Here is a 17,147-nt window from a genome sequence, read left to right on the forward strand (position 1 = left end):
CAGCGGCTGCATGTAGATGTTGAAAAGCATGGGGGAGAGGACACAACCCTGAGGCACCCCACAAGTGAGAGCCCAGGGGTCTGAACACTCATCCCCCACCACCACTTTCTGAACATGGCCCAGGAGGAAGGAGTGGAGCCACTGTATAACAGTGCCCCCAGCTCCCAGCCCCTTGAAATGGTCCAGACATATGTTAGGGTTGATGGTGTCAAAAGCCACTGAGAGATCCAGGAGAACTAGGAAACCGCTCCCACCTTTGTCCCTAGCCCGCCAGAGATCACAGACCTGTCTGTATCCTCAGAGGTAACAGATTGGAATTGATCCCACACAACTTGACTAGACAGGACTCTAGCACTCTCCCGCCCTGGCCCTTCTCCCACGGTGGAGTCTACCTTTTCTTGAATTTATCTGCAAAAAACTTTGCAAAATCATTGCAGGAGATCATGTGCTCGTACTGGGCCCTGATGTAGCAGGTGGTTCCGCTGAATTGCAAACCACCTGAAAGAGTTTCTTGCTGCTGTTTTCTGCACATACAATAGAGGTGGTGAAGAAAGTCCTCTTTGCCATCGCTACCGCCACTTGGTAGGCTCAACATTGAGGTCTAACCCGTGTCCTGCCAGCTTCAGAATGAGTTATCTGCCACTGGCGCTCTAGCCATCTCAGCGATTGTTTCATTGCCCTCAGATCTGTGGAAAACCATGCAATCGGAGAGGGCGCTTCGGAGCCAAACAGTCAATAGCCCTGGTTAATGCCACATCAACTCTATCTGTTGATGGATGGCCATCCTGACTTGGCCCCAGACACACTGACCAGATGTTTGGAAGCTGTGGCTGGATGGTTACGTGGGAGCCGGTTGAAGCTAAATCCTTCGAAGACAGAGGTCCTGTGGCTGGGACGGGACGATATGGGATTGGGGGGGCAACTCCCATCTCTTGCGGGGGCGCAATTAATGCCAGCACCGTCTGTTAAGAGTTTGGGTGTAATCTTCGACACCTCCCTTTCCATGGAGGCGCAGATTGCAGCTATAACAAAGGTGGCATTTTTCCATCTCCGCCAAACTAAGCAGTTGGCTCCTTACCTCTCTCGCCCTGACCTAGCCACTGTGATCCATGCAATGGTCACCTCCAGGCTTGACTACTGTAATTCTCTCTACGCGGGGCTGCCCTTGAAGCTGTCCCAGAAACTCCAGCGGGTGCAGAATGCTGCAGCAAGGCTCCTCACAGGGTCTCTGCCATGGGAGCATATTCACCCAGTGCTTTTCCAGCTGCAGTGGCTCCCGGTGGAGTACAGGGTCAGATTTAAGGTGCTGGTTTTAACCTTTAAAGCCCTATACGGCCTAGGACCCTCGTATCTATGGGACCGCCTCTCCTGGTATGTCCCACAGAGAAACTTACGGTCTTCAAATAAAAACATCTTGAAGGTCCCAGGCCACAGAGAGGTTAGGCTGGCCTCAACTAGAGCCAGGGCTTTTACGGCCGTGGCCACGATCCGGTGGAACACTCTGTCACAAGAGACTAGGGCCCTGCGGGACTTGACATCTTTCCGCAGGGCCTGCAAGACAGAGCTGTTCCACCAGGCCTTTGGCCAGGGCACAGCCTGAATCCCTCCCTCAGCAATTTTCGCAGAGCTCTGGCCCAATGGTTGCCAGTGGCTTGATTTGAATTAATTTTATAATGAATGATTTTAGAGTGTTGTTTGTGTTGTACTTTTGTACTGTTTTATTGTTGTTAGCTGCCCTGAGCCTGGCTTCGGCTGGGGAGGGCGGGATATAAATAAAATTTATTATTATTATTATTATTATTATTATTATTATTATTATTATTATTATTATTAATTATTCCAGTGGGCCACCAGGGAATCAGCTGAAAGGCCACCAATATGAGATAAAGCATCCCCTGCCACTCTCTGGAAACCATTTGGATCCATTAAGTGGCGGGGGCAGACCATCCAGCAAAATGGCTGGGGCAGGTTCTACGGGGGGGGGGGGGGTGCACTGGGAGAACGGATTTCAGTGATTAGGGGTAGGAGGGAAAGTTACGCTAAGACCAGACTGTATCATTACCGAAGAGGCAGGTTTAGTTGTTGTTTGAGGACGATCCCTGCCTCCGGGTCTGGTCCACAGATCTGAGGGCAGATGTTTTCAACATCTACATGCAGCAGCTGGGAGAGATCATCAGGGGGGTTGGGCTGGGTGTTCATCAGTATGCGGATGATACCCAGCTCTAGCTATCTTTCAAATCAGAACCAGTGAAGGCGGTGAAGGTCCTGTGTGAGTGTCTGGAGGCGGTTGGAGGATGGATGGCAGCTAACAGATTGAGGTTGAATCCTGACAAGACAGAAGTATATTGTTTTGGGGGACAGGAGGCGGGCAGGTGTGGAAGACTCCCAGGTCCTGAATGGGGTAACCGTGCCCCTGAAGGACCAGGTGTGCAGCCTGGGAGTCATTCTGGACTCACAGCTGTCCATGGAGGAGCAGGTCAATTCTGTGTCCAGGGCCACACTTCCCAACCTGCAATCCTTTGGCGGGAGGGGGCAAGAATCTTTAAGAGGAAGATTCCAGACCTGGTCTGGTCAGTTCAATAATCCCAAAATTCAGACACCTGTGGGTTTTGAAGGATGACTATATTTGAACTGGCAAACTTTTTAAAAGTGTGCAACTCAGGTTGGTAACCATTTAAATGGAAGCAGAACTGAACTTCTTCTCCCTCTCATTCCACCCCCCATATTTTGTCACTCTTCATTTTCCACATTGTGTCCCAGTCCTGCTCACTAGACTGTTTTGGGGGATCCTCACCCGCTTTTAGTCTTCCTTTCTAATGACGTTCTGGGCCTCTCCACAAACCATGCCTGCTGACACCTCCGCCTCATGGATGTAAGGTGCCATTTTTACTTCATTAGCAATAACACTCATGCTTAGAAATGAAAAACAGAGGGGAAAAGGCTTTTGGATCTGCTTTTATTGTAAGGCACAAGCTCACGTGAGCCTTGAAAATGTTGCTTTTTTCAATCTGGATGCTTTGGAGAAGAAGTCCCTAGCTGGGGATCAAGCGGGATCCAGTGGCTCTCAAAGAGAGGGAACATCTTCCACTTTTCAAAGGCATCTATCACTCATCCCGTCTAAAATGTAGAAACCAGAAACAAAAAGACAAAAGTTAACTCAGTTTCATAGCAAAGTGACCATGTTTGAGACATGAAAACACAAAGCAAGGCATGTTGGACCACAAGAAAGATTTCATGATAATAAGCCATTGGGTAGGGATAGGTCTGTTTCAGTTTTTTATTTCCAGAAACTATGAATTACATAGATTCACCTTTCAATGAGAATTGAATCCAATCTCTTGCCCATCCATACCCCTGGCGGACTTTCTTTTCTAGGTACAATTAAATATGTCACAGAATAGTGAGCAAGCTTTCAAGGTCTCCAATATTCTCCTGCAGACTGGATGTTATGCACGGCAGGGATTTCTTGTCTTTGTGGCCCTGAGGAAGAGTTCAGGGTTAACAGGAAGCTTGCTCACAATTTTGTGACGCTGTTTTGAGAAACATGGGAGATACTGGCACCCTGGGGTTTGTTCAGTCCAGTTGCAAATTTCTCTGCAATGACCCAGGACAAAATTTCTTCTTTCAAATTCTTTACATCAGAAAGACACAGCTGATTGCAGAGCTGGACCAGCCATGAGGCAGGTGAGGACCGTGCTTCAGGTGATAGATGCCCTGTAGACCACACACTCCTTGATCCCCCTCCTGCCCCACTGCCTCTTCCAGTGGTGAAGCACCACAGCACCATCTTGCTTAAAATTTGCAATGATGGCTGTGCTGCTACTCTGCCATTGAGGGTAGATTGTGTGGCTGTGGCAGAGCAGGCCATAGCAGCAGGAGCAGTAATATACGGTGTGGTTTAGGGATTTGGCAAAGGAGAACTGGCATAAGCTCACAGGGCAAAGGGGCCAAAGACAGCTGGACCAGCCATGAGGCAGGTGAGGACCCTGCTTCTGGTGGCAGAAGCCCCTCAGACAACAAACCCATTGGTGCCCCTCCTGCCTTACTGGTTCTGCCTGTGGGGAAAGAACTCCGCACCACCTTGCTTAAAATGGGCAACAATGGTAGTGCCACTTCTGTGCCTGCAACCAACAGGGTATGGTGTGTGTCAGCGGCAGATCAGGCCATGGAAGGAGGAGCAGGTAGATGGGCTTAGGAGCCGTGCTGGTGGCATGGCCAAGAAGCAATTCTTACTTCGCCTCAAGCGGCAAAATGGGATGTACCACCCTTGGCCATAGATTTTTTTGTCCTTGTTTTGCAATGGAGCAATCGAGCTTGCAGGCAAAGGATGATCAACTTAGGGGACTCTGCATTTGGTACGTGGAGCAATTAACTATTTAGGTAAACGATGCGTTGGGTAATTAATGGAGCAGGTAGCTGGTACTCATTGACCTATGAAAGTAATATATGTAATTAACAAATTGGATATAAGAGGGTTGTGATGGAAAATTCCAATGGATTTTAACAGCGGATGAATGCTACGTTAAAGGATGCTAAACTGGAATCAGACAGATTATTGTAAACATGCAGACTGATCAATAGTTAATTGTGACAAGCCAAGTTTTCCAGGTTGTTTGTAATGAAACTAATTTCTTAGTTCTGTGGGTCCCTTAGCCTCAGTCTGAGAAGGGGTGTCGATTTAGGGTGGCAGCCACCCAAATCAGAGGCTCCAAATAATATTAATAATTAATAATTAATAATTAATAATTAATAATTAATAATTAATAATTATAACAATATTTTTTTATTTATACCTCGCCCATCTGGCTGGGCTTCCCCAGCACTCTGGGTGGCTTCCAACAAAATAATAAAATACAGTAATGCATCAAACATTAAAATGAAATGAAATGAAATAATGAAATCAAATGATAAAATGATCAATCCAGAGGCTGAAGGGAGAGGGGCAGGAGGTGTAATTCTCGTCTGGCAAGAAGAAATTACCTTCTGCAACAGAACAGATCATCATCACACATTCCAATCTCTTGAGAATTATCTGGACAACCTCCATCTATGCAAATACCGTTGCTATTTTCACACTCGTCATAATAGTTAGGTCCATCGTCTTGTGCAGATCCTGTGCAAAGAGAGAAACAAACGAAAGTGTGAAGAAGGAAGTTAATTCACAATAGGCAGAAAGAAAGCCACAAAATCCTTTGGCTTTACGGTATTGCCTACCATAGTTAGGTCCATCGTCTTGTGCAGATCCTGTGCAAAGAGAGAAACAAACAAAAGTGTGAAGAAGGAAGTTAATTCACAATAGGCAGAAAGAAAGCCACAAAATCCTTTGGCTTTACGGTATTGCCTACCATAGTTAGGTCCATCGTCTTGTGCAGATCCTGTGCAAAGAGAGAAACAAACAAAAGTGTGAAGAAGGAAGTTAATTCACAATAGGCAGAAAGAAAGCCACAAAATCCTTTGGCTTGACTGAAACTGCCTTGGTCGCACTGGTTGATGATCTCCAGCGGGCTAGGGACAAAGGTGAGAGCTGTTTCCTAGTTCTGCTGGATCTCTCAGCGGCCTTTGATACCATCGACCACAACATCCTTCTGGACCGTCTTGAGGGGCTGGGAGCTGGGGGCACTGTCATACAGTGGTTCCGCTCCTTCCTCCTGGGCCGTGTTCAGAAAGTGGTGGTGGGGGATGAGTGTTCAGACCCCTGGGCTCTCACTTGTGGGGTGCCTCAAGGGTCTGTCCTCTCCCCCATGCTTTTCAACATTTACATGCAGCCACTGGGAGAGATCAGCAGGAGGTTTGGGCTGGGTGTTCATCAGTATGCGGATGATACCCAGCTCTACCTCTCTTTCAAATCAGAACCAGTGAAGGCAGTGAAGGTCCTGTGTGAGTGTCTGGAAGCGGTTGGAGGATGGATGGCGGCTAACAGATTGAGGTTGAATCCTGACAAGACGGAAGTACTGTTTTGGGGGGACAGGAGGCAAGCAGGTGTGGAGGATTCCCTGGTCCTGAATGGGGTAACTGTGCCCCTGAAGGACCAGGTGCGCAGCCTGGGAGTCATTTCGGACTCACAGCTGTCCATGGAGGCACAGGTCAAATCTGTATCCAGGGCAGCTGTTTACCAGCTCCATCTGGTACGTAGGCTGAGACCCTATCTGCCTGCAGACTGTCTCGCCAGCGTGGTACATGCTCTGGTTATCTCCCGCTTGGACTACTGCAATGCGCTCTACGTGGGGCTACCTTTGAAGGTGACCCGGAAACTACAACTAATCCAGAATGCGGCAGCTAGACTGGTGAATGGGAGCGGCCGCCGAGACCGTATAACACCGGTCTTGAAAGACCTACATTGGCTCCCAGTACGTTTCCGAGCACAATTCAAAGTGTTGGTGCTGACCTTTAAAGCCCTAAACGGCCTCGGTCCAGTATATCTGAAGGAGCGTCTCCTCCCCCATCGTTCTGCCCGGACACTGAGGTCCAGCTCCGAGGGCCTTCTGCTGGTTCCCTCACTACGAGAGGCCAAGTTACAGGGAACCAGGCAGAGGGCCTTCTCGGTAGTGGCGCCCGCCCTGTGGAACGCCCTCCCATCAGATGTCATAGCGATAAACATCTACCTGACATTCAGAAGACATCTGAAGGCAGCCCTGTTCAGGGAGTTTTTTAATATGTGACATTTTAGTGTATCTTTCATCTTTGTTGGAAGCCGCCCAGAGTGGCTCAGGAAACCCAGCCAGATGGGCGGGGTACAAATAAATTATTATTATTATTATTATTATTATTACGGCATTGCCTACCATTGTTAGGTCCATCTTCTTCTGCAGATCCTGTGCAAAGAGAGAAACAAACGTAAGTGTGAAAGAGGAAGTTAATTCACAATAGGCAGAAAGAAAGCCACAAAATCCTTTGGCATTATTATTATTATTATTATTATTATTATTACGGCATTGCCTACCATTGCTAGGTCCATCTTCTTCTGCAGATCCTGTGCAAAGAGAGAAACAAACGTAAGTGTGAAAGAGGAAGTTAATTCACAATAGGCAGAAAGAAAGCCACAAAATCCTTTGGCATTATTATTATTATTATTATTAATATTAATATTATTACGGCATTGCCTACCATTGTTAGGTTCATCGTCTTGTGCAGATCCTGTGCAAAGAGAAAAACAAACATAAGTGGGGAGAAGGAAGTTAAATCACAATAGGATGAAAGAGAGGAACAACTCCACAGCCCTTTGAACAGGAGTGGCTCTGTGATTCTCTGGGTGCTGTGGCATCCCAACTCCTACCCCCCACCCCCACCCCTGCCAGTGGCCACTGGTGTTTACCACCCTTGCTACATTCACAAGAAGAAATGGTAAATGTGCTTATCCAGCTATTTGCTCATGAGTGGAGGGTGTCAGTCCACGAAACATGACAGCTAGAAGTGAGGCACACGTGGCTTATAAGTTATAGAGAAACTGAAGCCTGTAACTGAAGCCATCAGAGCCCCAAGGACTACCCAGAATAAAAGGCTCTATATTACATCAAGAAAACTTCCCCACTAATTAGACACGACATATGCCAATTTTAGTGAAAGACCTGTGGAAGAGGCAAATCAAAATTTTACTTTTTAAAATGTATTCCATAGAATTGCATAGAATTCCATAAAATTTAAGTATACCTTTCCCAAGAAACCAGAGGCCTTGCTTTTGGGCATCGTCGGCCAAAGGGTGCTAAAGAAGGACTATACTTTTTTTATGTATGCAACAACGGCAGCAAGGATACTGATTGCTAAATATTGGAAAACACAAGATTTGCCCACACTGGAAGAATGGCAGATGCAACTGATAGACTACATGGAACTAGCAGAAATGACAGGCAGAATCCGCAACCTGGGAGAAGAAGTAGTGGAAGAGGAGTGGAAAAAATTCAAGGACTACCTACAAAAAAATTGTAAACTGTATGAATGTTAAGAGGATGAAAGAGTTAAATTAAGGGTGGCATCAGTAAATTAGTTAAAAAGAATGCGAGAGTATGGTGAAATTTGACCTAAAATTAATTATTGAATAATATTATGTTTAAACTAAGGTTTTAAGTTTTTTGGGAGGTTAATCTAAAATGGGAAACATAATAATTGGAAAATACAAATAAGTATCTGAAACAAGGTGATAAATTGCTGTTTAGAATTTCTCAAATGTGGAAAGCTGGAACAGAAGATGTGAGGAAGTCTGAATAATTATGAAAGTAAGATTTTGATTATGATGTTATATTTTTTATTTTTCTTGCTTGTTTTTTCTATTGTGTGATTATGCTTATTCTTTTCTGTTTTTTTTCCTTATGTATGTTGAAAATTTTGAATAAAAATCTTTATTTAAAAAAAAAAAAAGAATTCCATAAAATCTAACCAAACTGAGAAAAGAGGAGGCTACTTTTATTTTTCCTTACCACTTTTACATGCAATGCAATTTTCCCATGTATTACTGCAGCATAATAAAGTTAACATGTGAACATCAAAGCACAGCCATCCTTTGAAAGGCAGTTCTCCCTTCAAGTAATGTTTTTTTTAAAAATGTGTCTACTCAACTGCACATGAAAAAGTGAAACTTCATGAAAATCAAATGAAAATATGGGTTATATTAGGGGAAATTGCATAGCAATGATGGGTGTAATGGGGAAAATTCAGCAACACAGTGCATATTTTCCCTAATAGACACACTTTGGTAGGCGATTTTGTCTGATATATACATTTTTATGCAAAATTTACCACTAAAGAAATGTCTCTAGCAAGAAAAGTTAGTTTCCTTTGCAAGGCCACAGATCAGCAATTGCACAGAACAGCAACTGTACTCCTCTCCCTCTTCCACCCCACAATAGGCTGGCAAGTGTCCCTCTGTCTTCTTCCTCTCCATCCCTTACCTGGGGAAGCCAGGAGCAGCAAAGAGAGAACTGCCAAGCACAGGTGAAGGATCTTCATGGCTCAGGATGAATTGTGGTGGCAAAGCCAGGCAAAGCCGGCTTTTAAACTAAATGGAGCCCCAAAGCTTGCCAAGAGAGGGCAGGTAGGGAGAAGAAGATTTCATAATTGTAATTTCTTTGGGTCGTTGTCACCTAGGCTGACGTGGAAGAGAACGTTGCCAAAATCACGTGCCTCTGGAATGGCATTCCTGCATTCGGTCAGTCATAGCAGTTTCCACAGAAGATCACAAACATTCAAATGTGCTGTATGCATGCTTCAGAGCGAGATAGCTTGAATCAAATGAAACATTTATGCTGAGGATGCAATGCCCCACATAGGCAGTGCTAGGGGGAAGTATCCCTCAGGTAAATGACTCACCCCTCACCTGTCTCCATCAGATTGCTAGATCCTTGCGGTTACCTGAAGGAAGGGCACTTTTCACATGCTCGCCTCCCACAATGATTATTCTTTTTTTTATTACTTTTTTTCTTCAAAATTAAAACAAAACATAATATCCAGAAACATATCATCCTTATTTCCCCCCTTTTTCCTCCCACCCCCTCCTTCCCCCCACAGAATCCACCCACCCCCCGACTTCCCTCAGTTCCAGTCTTTGATTTCTCTAAAAATGCTGTTTTCTGCATGTTACACAGTTGTATAGATCCTCAAACAATTTAAGTAACAATTATCAATAAAAAGTTTGTGAATGTTTATTCAAGACCAGCCAAGGAATCTAGTTCACTTTGTTGTGTCTTCAAATACTTTGTAAAGGGTACCCATTCATCTTTAAAGTCACAGTTATCCCTGTCTCATAGCTTGTATGACAGTTTTGCCAGTTCTGCATAGTCCATCAATTTTTCTTGCCATGCTTCTTTAATTGGGGTTCCTTCAGTCTTCCATCCTTGTGCTATTAAAACTCTCGCGGCCGTTGTCGCATACATGAAGATGTTTTTCACAATGATTATGCTTAGTAGTAGTCTGCTTTTTTCAAAAAAAAAAATTAATCATATTGAAATAATGCCCCTCAATGAGGCCAAACTTAGATTCACAAAATGTTGCCAAGAATGTTGTTTCTGTTTCAATCATTACAAATTGTGGATAAAATGGACTGTTTCAAGAAGTGGCAGAAGGATATTTCTAGATTTGTCTGGCAGGGCAAGAAGCCCAGAATAAAATTTAAAATACTAACTGATGCAAAGGAAAGAGGCGGATTTGCAGAAATATTGTAAAATTATTGAATGTTAACTTGACGTTGGATCGAAAATAAGTGTTAGCAACAAAGTTAAAAAGAATATGTTAAAAATAGATTGATAAAGGATGAAAACATTTAATTATAAATATGTCAAGATAAAGAGCTAAGATAAATGAAATAGGTCAAGGATTTGCTGAATTGATTATGTAAATGGGAATACAATAAGGGGAGCGGGTGGAAGTCAAGGAAACTAGCAAATGAAGTAAAAGATACAAAAATGGATTTATTTTTAAATTTTTCTTTTTTTAATTATGTGTTTTTACTTTTTGATTATTGTATTTTTCTTTTCTGTATCATTCTTTTTATTTTTCTTTGTAAACTTTTGTCTACTTTTTGTAAAATTTCAATAAATATCTTTTTTTAAAAAAAAAAAAAAAGATTCACAAAATGTTTAGGGGTATGCGTACCCCTGCGACACCCCAGGAAATCGTGTCCTCCAAATCATGGAGAGCCACGTGTTGCGGTGAGATCACCAAACTGCCTTCTTGTTGCAGGGGCGGGCCCGTTTGGATGACCTCCTTGCCTCATTGGTCGCCCCTTTGTTACTGGGGCAGATTTCTGTCAGTTGGGGTTTGATTGGCACATAAGGGGCTATTTAAGGGGCTGCACGTGGTGAAGTACTTCCTCTTTCGCATTGTGCAGCGGATCTCCCTCCCTCCCTATAATTTTAGGTTGTGTTTTTGATCTTGCTATGCCTGTCTAGGGGTCGTCTGTTTTTGGAGCAGGGGCCCGGTAGGAATTTTGCCACTTGGCTGATTGGCTGGTGCCACTTGGTTTTTGCCTACCGTGTAGCAAATCGTCACAACTTTGCAAGGTTGGCGGTTAGGCATTGGTTCATTCTTTGGTGGAGGAAATAATGGATTGGCCGTGCCTGGCCCTCAATTTTGTTGCTGCTGCTGGGGAATTCCGTTAAAGGAATCCAGGGGCTCGATTTGCTCTCTCTGATCCCCTCTCAGGGGTAGGGCCATGCCAGAGTTCCTGGGAACATCTGGGGTGAACTAAGAGGTGGAAATCTGCCTCTGTGCTCCCCCAGTATGTTTTTCCTTACTGACCTCTGGAGGTTCCAGTTGTCAGTCCAGTTCACGAATTCCGAACCAATGCCTAAGCAACCACTCACATGCTGTAAACAATAAAGTTGTGGCCAAATTAATGCCAATTCTGTTTCCTGTGTGATTTATTTTGGAGGTGGTTTGGGGGTCTTCACACGCAAAAACCACTGGTAGTAGTAATGGCTTCAAACAGTTCTTCAAAAAGAAAAGATTCAAGTCAATTGATTGAAGAGGTTGAGTGGGGACATGCAGGGCAAGGAGATTTCAAAGGTGAAATGATGGACTCTTGTGCTTACTTGAAGGAAGGGCAATCTTCACATGCTCTCTTATCCTACTCCTTATCCTTCTTGCGATCATCATCTTCCTATTTCTCAGACACCTTTTCCAGACAAGACTCAAGGCAACTTACAAAAATATTTTCAAACTGGGGGGGGGGTGCTCTGCTTCTCTGCTTGCTCCACCTGCCATGTCCCACTCTGCACCCCATCATAATTGGCCAACCTGTCTTTTCCTTTCTCCTTTCCACCCTAGAAGATGACTAAGCCCCCTTTCCCTCTTCCCAACCCTGTTTCTGAAGCTCCTTCACTCTTCTGTTTTGCTCTCCATGGAGTCACTGTTATTTGTTGCTAAAGATCAGGGGTGATGGGATCTCCGGATCAGAAACATGTAAAGGCTGATGAGTTAACCTTCTCTGCTTTGAGGTTTCATTTGAGTTTTCATGCCCAGTCCTGGTGCTTTCATGTGCAAGGTGCTTGGAACGGAATGTGGGACACTTTGCATGGAATATATGGGTCGTAAACCTTATGACCCATTAAAGCTTCAAACAAGGTGGAGGGGAGAAGATCACTCTGATCAAATGCCCAGCAGTTATTAAAGCTTCAGGATGGACAATTATAGCGATCCCTTATCCACTGAGAAAAACAATAGATGAAACTGCATATTATTCTAAACATGCAAATGCTGTGTGATTTAAGGATTGAACCAAGAGGAACTGGCAAAACTTCACAGAGCAAAGCTACCAAAGACAGGGCTGATCCCAGAGCCGGACAAGCCTTGAGGCAGGTGAGGACAATGCTTCAGGTGGCAGAAGCCCCCAACCAGGCACAATGCCCATGGGTGCCCCTCCTGCCCTGCTGCTTCTGCCAGTGGAGGAGAAGCACCAGTATCATCAGCACTGATTTTGGACAAGATCACTGCCATTTGGGGGAATAAGGGATGTGCCGCCCTAGGGCTGATTCTGCCATAGGTGTCTTTTGCAATGGACAAAGTATGAAAACAACTGGCTGCGCAACCAATTAAGCTTGCAATCAAAGGACGATGTATTCAGGGACCACTTAAGTAATTGATGCTTTGTGTAACAAATGGAACAGGCAGCTGGTACTCACGTGTTTAGTCGTTTAGTCATGTCCAACTCTTCGTGACCCCATGGACCAGAGCATGGTACTCACTGCTCCATGAAAATGACATGTTGTGTAATAAACAAGTTGCATTGGAGATACTTTGTACTGCCAGTGCCTGTTTAATTGACGAAAAACATAATTAAGACAACTGTAAATCTTGCAGGAGGTACAACCACTCAATATAATGACTTTAATGATTTTGTTTTGGCTTTTTATGTTTCTGAAAGAATAGAATGGGTTTCAATTGGAGATATTAGACACAGATATTGCCAGAGAAAATAAGAAAATATTCCTTTATGCTACAGGGGCTGCGAGAACACTAATTGCTAAAAATTGGGGGAAAGAAACAATACAGAATGGCAAGACAAATTATTTGATTATATGGAATTGGCTAAATTGACAGAGGCAATTAGGAGCCAGCCCAAACAAATATATCCAAAAGAATGGGAAGAATATAAAGATTACCTTAAAAAGCAGTGCCCTCAAATTAATACTTGGACTTGTTTTGATTAATTTCTGCAAAATAATTTATGGTACTTAAGTTAAAACAGAAAGTATAAGGGATAATAAAAAACTAAAAAGGAGACAGTTTACCAAAAATTGAAAAGAGAAACGTGTTGAGGATGAAGGAAGACAATTGGAAGTAAAGAAGAATTGAAATATGGTATTTCATATGGACGCGAGTGGCGCTGTGGGTTAAACCTCAGCGCCTAGGACTTGCCGATCGCATGGTCGGCGGTTCGAATCCCCGCAGCGGGGTGCGCTCCCGTTGCTCGGTCCCAGCGCCTGCCAACCTAGCAGTTCGAAACCACCCCTGGGTGCAAGTAGATAAATAGGGACCGCTTACTAGCGGGAAGGTAAACGGCGTTTCCGTGTGCTGCGCTGGCTCGCCAGAGCAGCGATGTCACGCTGGCCACGTGACCCGGAAGTGTCTGCGGACAGCGCTGGCTCCCGGCCTCTAGAGTGAGATGGGCGCACAACCCTAGAGTCTGTCAAGACTGTCCCGTACGGGCAGGGGTACCTTTACCTTTACCTTTTATTTCATATGGAGGGGACATGGAGGGGACTATTTCGTATAAGGAATATAAAATCTGGTTATAACAAGAGAAATCCTGTGTAGAGGGAGAAACAAATACCATGGTCCACAAGGGAAAGGAAAGTTCATTCAGAAGAGGAAGAAGAGGAGGCACAAGAGGAAGAAGAGGAGGAGAGCCTGCGTGGTGTATTGGTTAAGAGTGGTGGACTCGTAATCTGGTGAACCGGGTTCAATTCCCCGCTCTTCCACATGCAGCTCCTGGGTGACCTTGGGCTAGTCACACTTCTTTCAAGTCTCTCAGGCCCACTCATCTCACAGAGTGTTTGTTGTGGGGGAGGAAGGGAAAGGAGATTGTTAGCTGCTTTGAGACTCCTTCCGGTAGTGATAAAGTGGGATATCAAATCCAAACTCTTTTCTTCTTCTTCACAGGCCCCCCTAAAACAAATCCTGGCTACACCCACGCTTCCCATAATTGTCATCTCCTTGGGACACTGTGACTTAGGCTGACGTGGAAGAGAACGCTGCCAGAATCACATGCCTCTGGAAAGGTATTCCTGCAGTCTGGCAGTCATAGCAATTTCCACAGAAGTAAGATCCCAATTACAGATCACAGACATTCAGATCTGCTGTATTCATGTTTTAGAGGGAGATAGCTTGGATCAATGAAAAGTTTATGAGAAGGATGCATTGCCACACATAGGAATTGCTTCTTGGGGTGTTGGTCATTCTTTTTCAGAAAACTGTGAGTTTCTGTATGTAACACGAGGCTCCAGGTTTGTAGCTGGATTGCTTACACAGGTGCAATGATAAGACAGTGAAGTCGTGGACATGTGCATTGCATTATTTTTTATTTTTTTTAAAAAATGTCTTTTTATTAAAGATTTTCTTGGTTTACAAAACTATGTGCAATCTCTCTCTCTCTCTCTTTTCAAGTAACATTTTTTACAGATCACTTTTATTTGCTGAGACATTAGGAAGAAAAGGAGGAAAGAGGTGGAGGGGGGGAGGTGATTGGGGGTGGGGTCGGGTGGCGATGTTTCTATTTTACTTAATATATGTGGGGTTTTGTGTCAGCGTCACTTGTGCAGGTTCTCTGCTACAGTGGTACCTCTGGATGCGAACGGGATCCATTCCAGAGCCCCGTTCGCATCCTGAGCAGAACACAATCCGCATGTGAGCATCTGCGCTTGCGCGGGTCGCAATTCGCCTCTTCTGCGCATGTGCGTGATGTCATTTTGAGCGTCTGCGCATACACGAGCAGCAAAACCCGAAAGTAACCCGTTCTGTTACTTCCAGGTTGCCGCGGAACACAACCTAAAAACACTCAACCTGAAGCGTCTTCAACCCGAGGTATGACTGTTCAGTGGTACCTCGGGTTACATACGCTTCAGGTTACAGACGCTTCAGGTTACACACTCCGCTAACCCAGAAATATTACCTCAGGTTAAGAACTTTGCTTCAGGATGAGAACAGAAATCACACAGCAGCAGCGTGGCGGCAGAGGGAGGCCCCATTAGCTAAAGTGGTGCTTCAGGTTAAGAACAGTTTCAGGTTAAGAACGGACCTCTGGAACGAATTAAGTTCTTAACCAGAGGTACCACTGTATTTACTTGTGTTTCTTTGGGGTTGGGGTTGGTCTAGGGTGTGGTTGTTTGTTTGTGATTGGCTGTGGTGATCTTTGTTTTCATGTGTGAGTGGGGTGGGTGGGTGTTTTGGATCAGGTTGGCCATATTGATTTGTTCATTGCATTATTTGACTGATGGAGAGAGTTTGGGTTTTGATCTGCTGAGACGATCCACAGCAGTCTCTTTATTTAGCAACCATTAAGCTTAATGACAGGCCATAAAGTAATCCCTTATGTTTCCCTCCCCTTATGGTCTTGATTTATTGGCTACTTTAAAATGAGGGTGCATTTTAACCTGTATTTTAAATTGGTTCCCCCTCCCTCCCCCCATTATGTTTTTTACTGTGATTTTATTGGTGTTAGCTGCCCTGAGCCCGGCTCTGGCCGGGGTATAAATAAAATGTATTACAGTGGTGCCTCGCAAGATGAAAATAATCCGTTCCGCGAGTCTCTTCGTCTTGCGGTTTTTTCGTCTTGCGAAGCAAGCCCATTAGCGGCTTAGCGGCTTAGCGCTATTAGCGGCTTAGCGGGCTTAGCGGATCAGCTGATAAGCGGCTTAGCGGATCAGCTGATAAGTGGCTTAGCGATCAGCTGATAAGCGGCTTAGCGGATCAGCTGTTAAGCGGCTTAGCGGCTTGGGGAAAAGGGGGGGAGGGGAAAAAACCTGCAGGAACTCGCAAGACATTTTCGTCTTGCGAAGCAAGCCCATAGGAAATTCGTTTTGCGAAGCACCTCCAAAACGGAAAACCCTTTCGTCTAGCGGGTTTTCCGTCTTGCGAGGCGTTCGTCTTGCGGGGCACCACTGTATTATTATTATTATTATTATAGCAGCTTTCATGGCATAAAGAGCCACATTGCCAGTGGGCATCATGCCTCTGGCAAGTCTGTCCCCACCACCTTGCTGGACCCTTGTGGTTACTTGAAGGAAGGGCATTATTTTACATGCTCACCTACCCAAAGTATTATTGTGACTTAAAAAATAAAATAAAACCAGTGGGCTCTATTCCACTGCTCATTCCTCTCACACCCCCCCAGTCTCCTCTGAAATCAAATGCTGTTGTAAAGATATTGCTGCAATGTGCCCATCAAATTGGTTTCCACAACAGCAACATGGCAGTTACAGACCACAGATGCTCAGCTGCTTTTAACATCGCCCGCCTCTTGCATCACCCAAGATTTCCACATTCCTTTCTGTTAAAACCTACGCAACTATCTTCAGATGTAATTTTTTTTTTAAAGAAAATGGCTGTAAGGAGTTAAGGCATCCGAGCAGGAATAGACCATAACATAAAAAAACAGTGTGTGTGTGTGTTTAAGGCACCTGCTGTCATTTAGGAGACAAACAAAACATCCAGAAAAAACATCCAGCACCTGTGACACAGGCATCCCTGACTGTTTGCCACGCTAGCCAGGTCAGAAAGGCTTTGCGTTCCAAAAGAGCAATTCAGCATGAAGTCTACACTTTGGGTTTCTGACATGCCAGATTTCTGCACACAATGAGGTTTCGTGTCCACACTGATTAACGTCTTCCTCATGAGAAGCGTTGAAGCAGAGACTGGATGACCCTCTTTGAAGGATGCCTCAGTTATAGGCTGCCTTGAAGATCTTGCACTGAGATCAGGCTTGTGGGATCTCTCAAGTTACTGCTGGCAGGGTTTCCATGTCTGGCTTACAGGATTGCTCCTCTTTTCCAAACAAGGCCAGAGCCAGGCTATCAGTGTGTGAAGTCACAATGAGTCAGGCCATTGGTTCATCCAGGCTTCCCCAATTTTGGCCTACAACTTCCATGATCCCTAGCTAGCAGGACCAGTGGTCAGGGATGATGGGAATTGTAGTCTCAAAAACATCTGGAGGGCCGAGGTTG

At 44.8% G+C, this 17,147-nt stretch overlaps 1 long non-coding RNA gene across 1 annotated transcript; it reads right to left on the reverse strand.

The window, feature by feature from the left end:
* Positions 1–2,937: 2,937 nt before the first annotated feature.
* On the reverse strand, positions 2,938–7,137 carry LOC114593388 (uncharacterized). The gene is made up of 4 exons (XR_013392042.1): positions 7,105–7,137; positions 6,783–6,812; positions 4,981–5,113; positions 2,938–3,117 (listed from the first exon to the last, which is right to left on the reverse strand). It is a non-coding gene; the product is annotated as an uncharacterized LOC114593388 (long non-coding RNA).
* Positions 7,138–17,147: the final 10,010 nt, after the last annotated feature.

The sequence above is a fragment of the Podarcis muralis genome, chromosome 3 (genome assembly GCF_964188315.1).
Source record: "Podarcis muralis chromosome 3, rPodMur119.hap1.1, whole genome shotgun sequence".
In the NCBI taxonomy this organism is placed as follows: Eukaryota; Metazoa; Chordata; class Lepidosauria; order Squamata; family Lacertidae; genus Podarcis; species Podarcis muralis.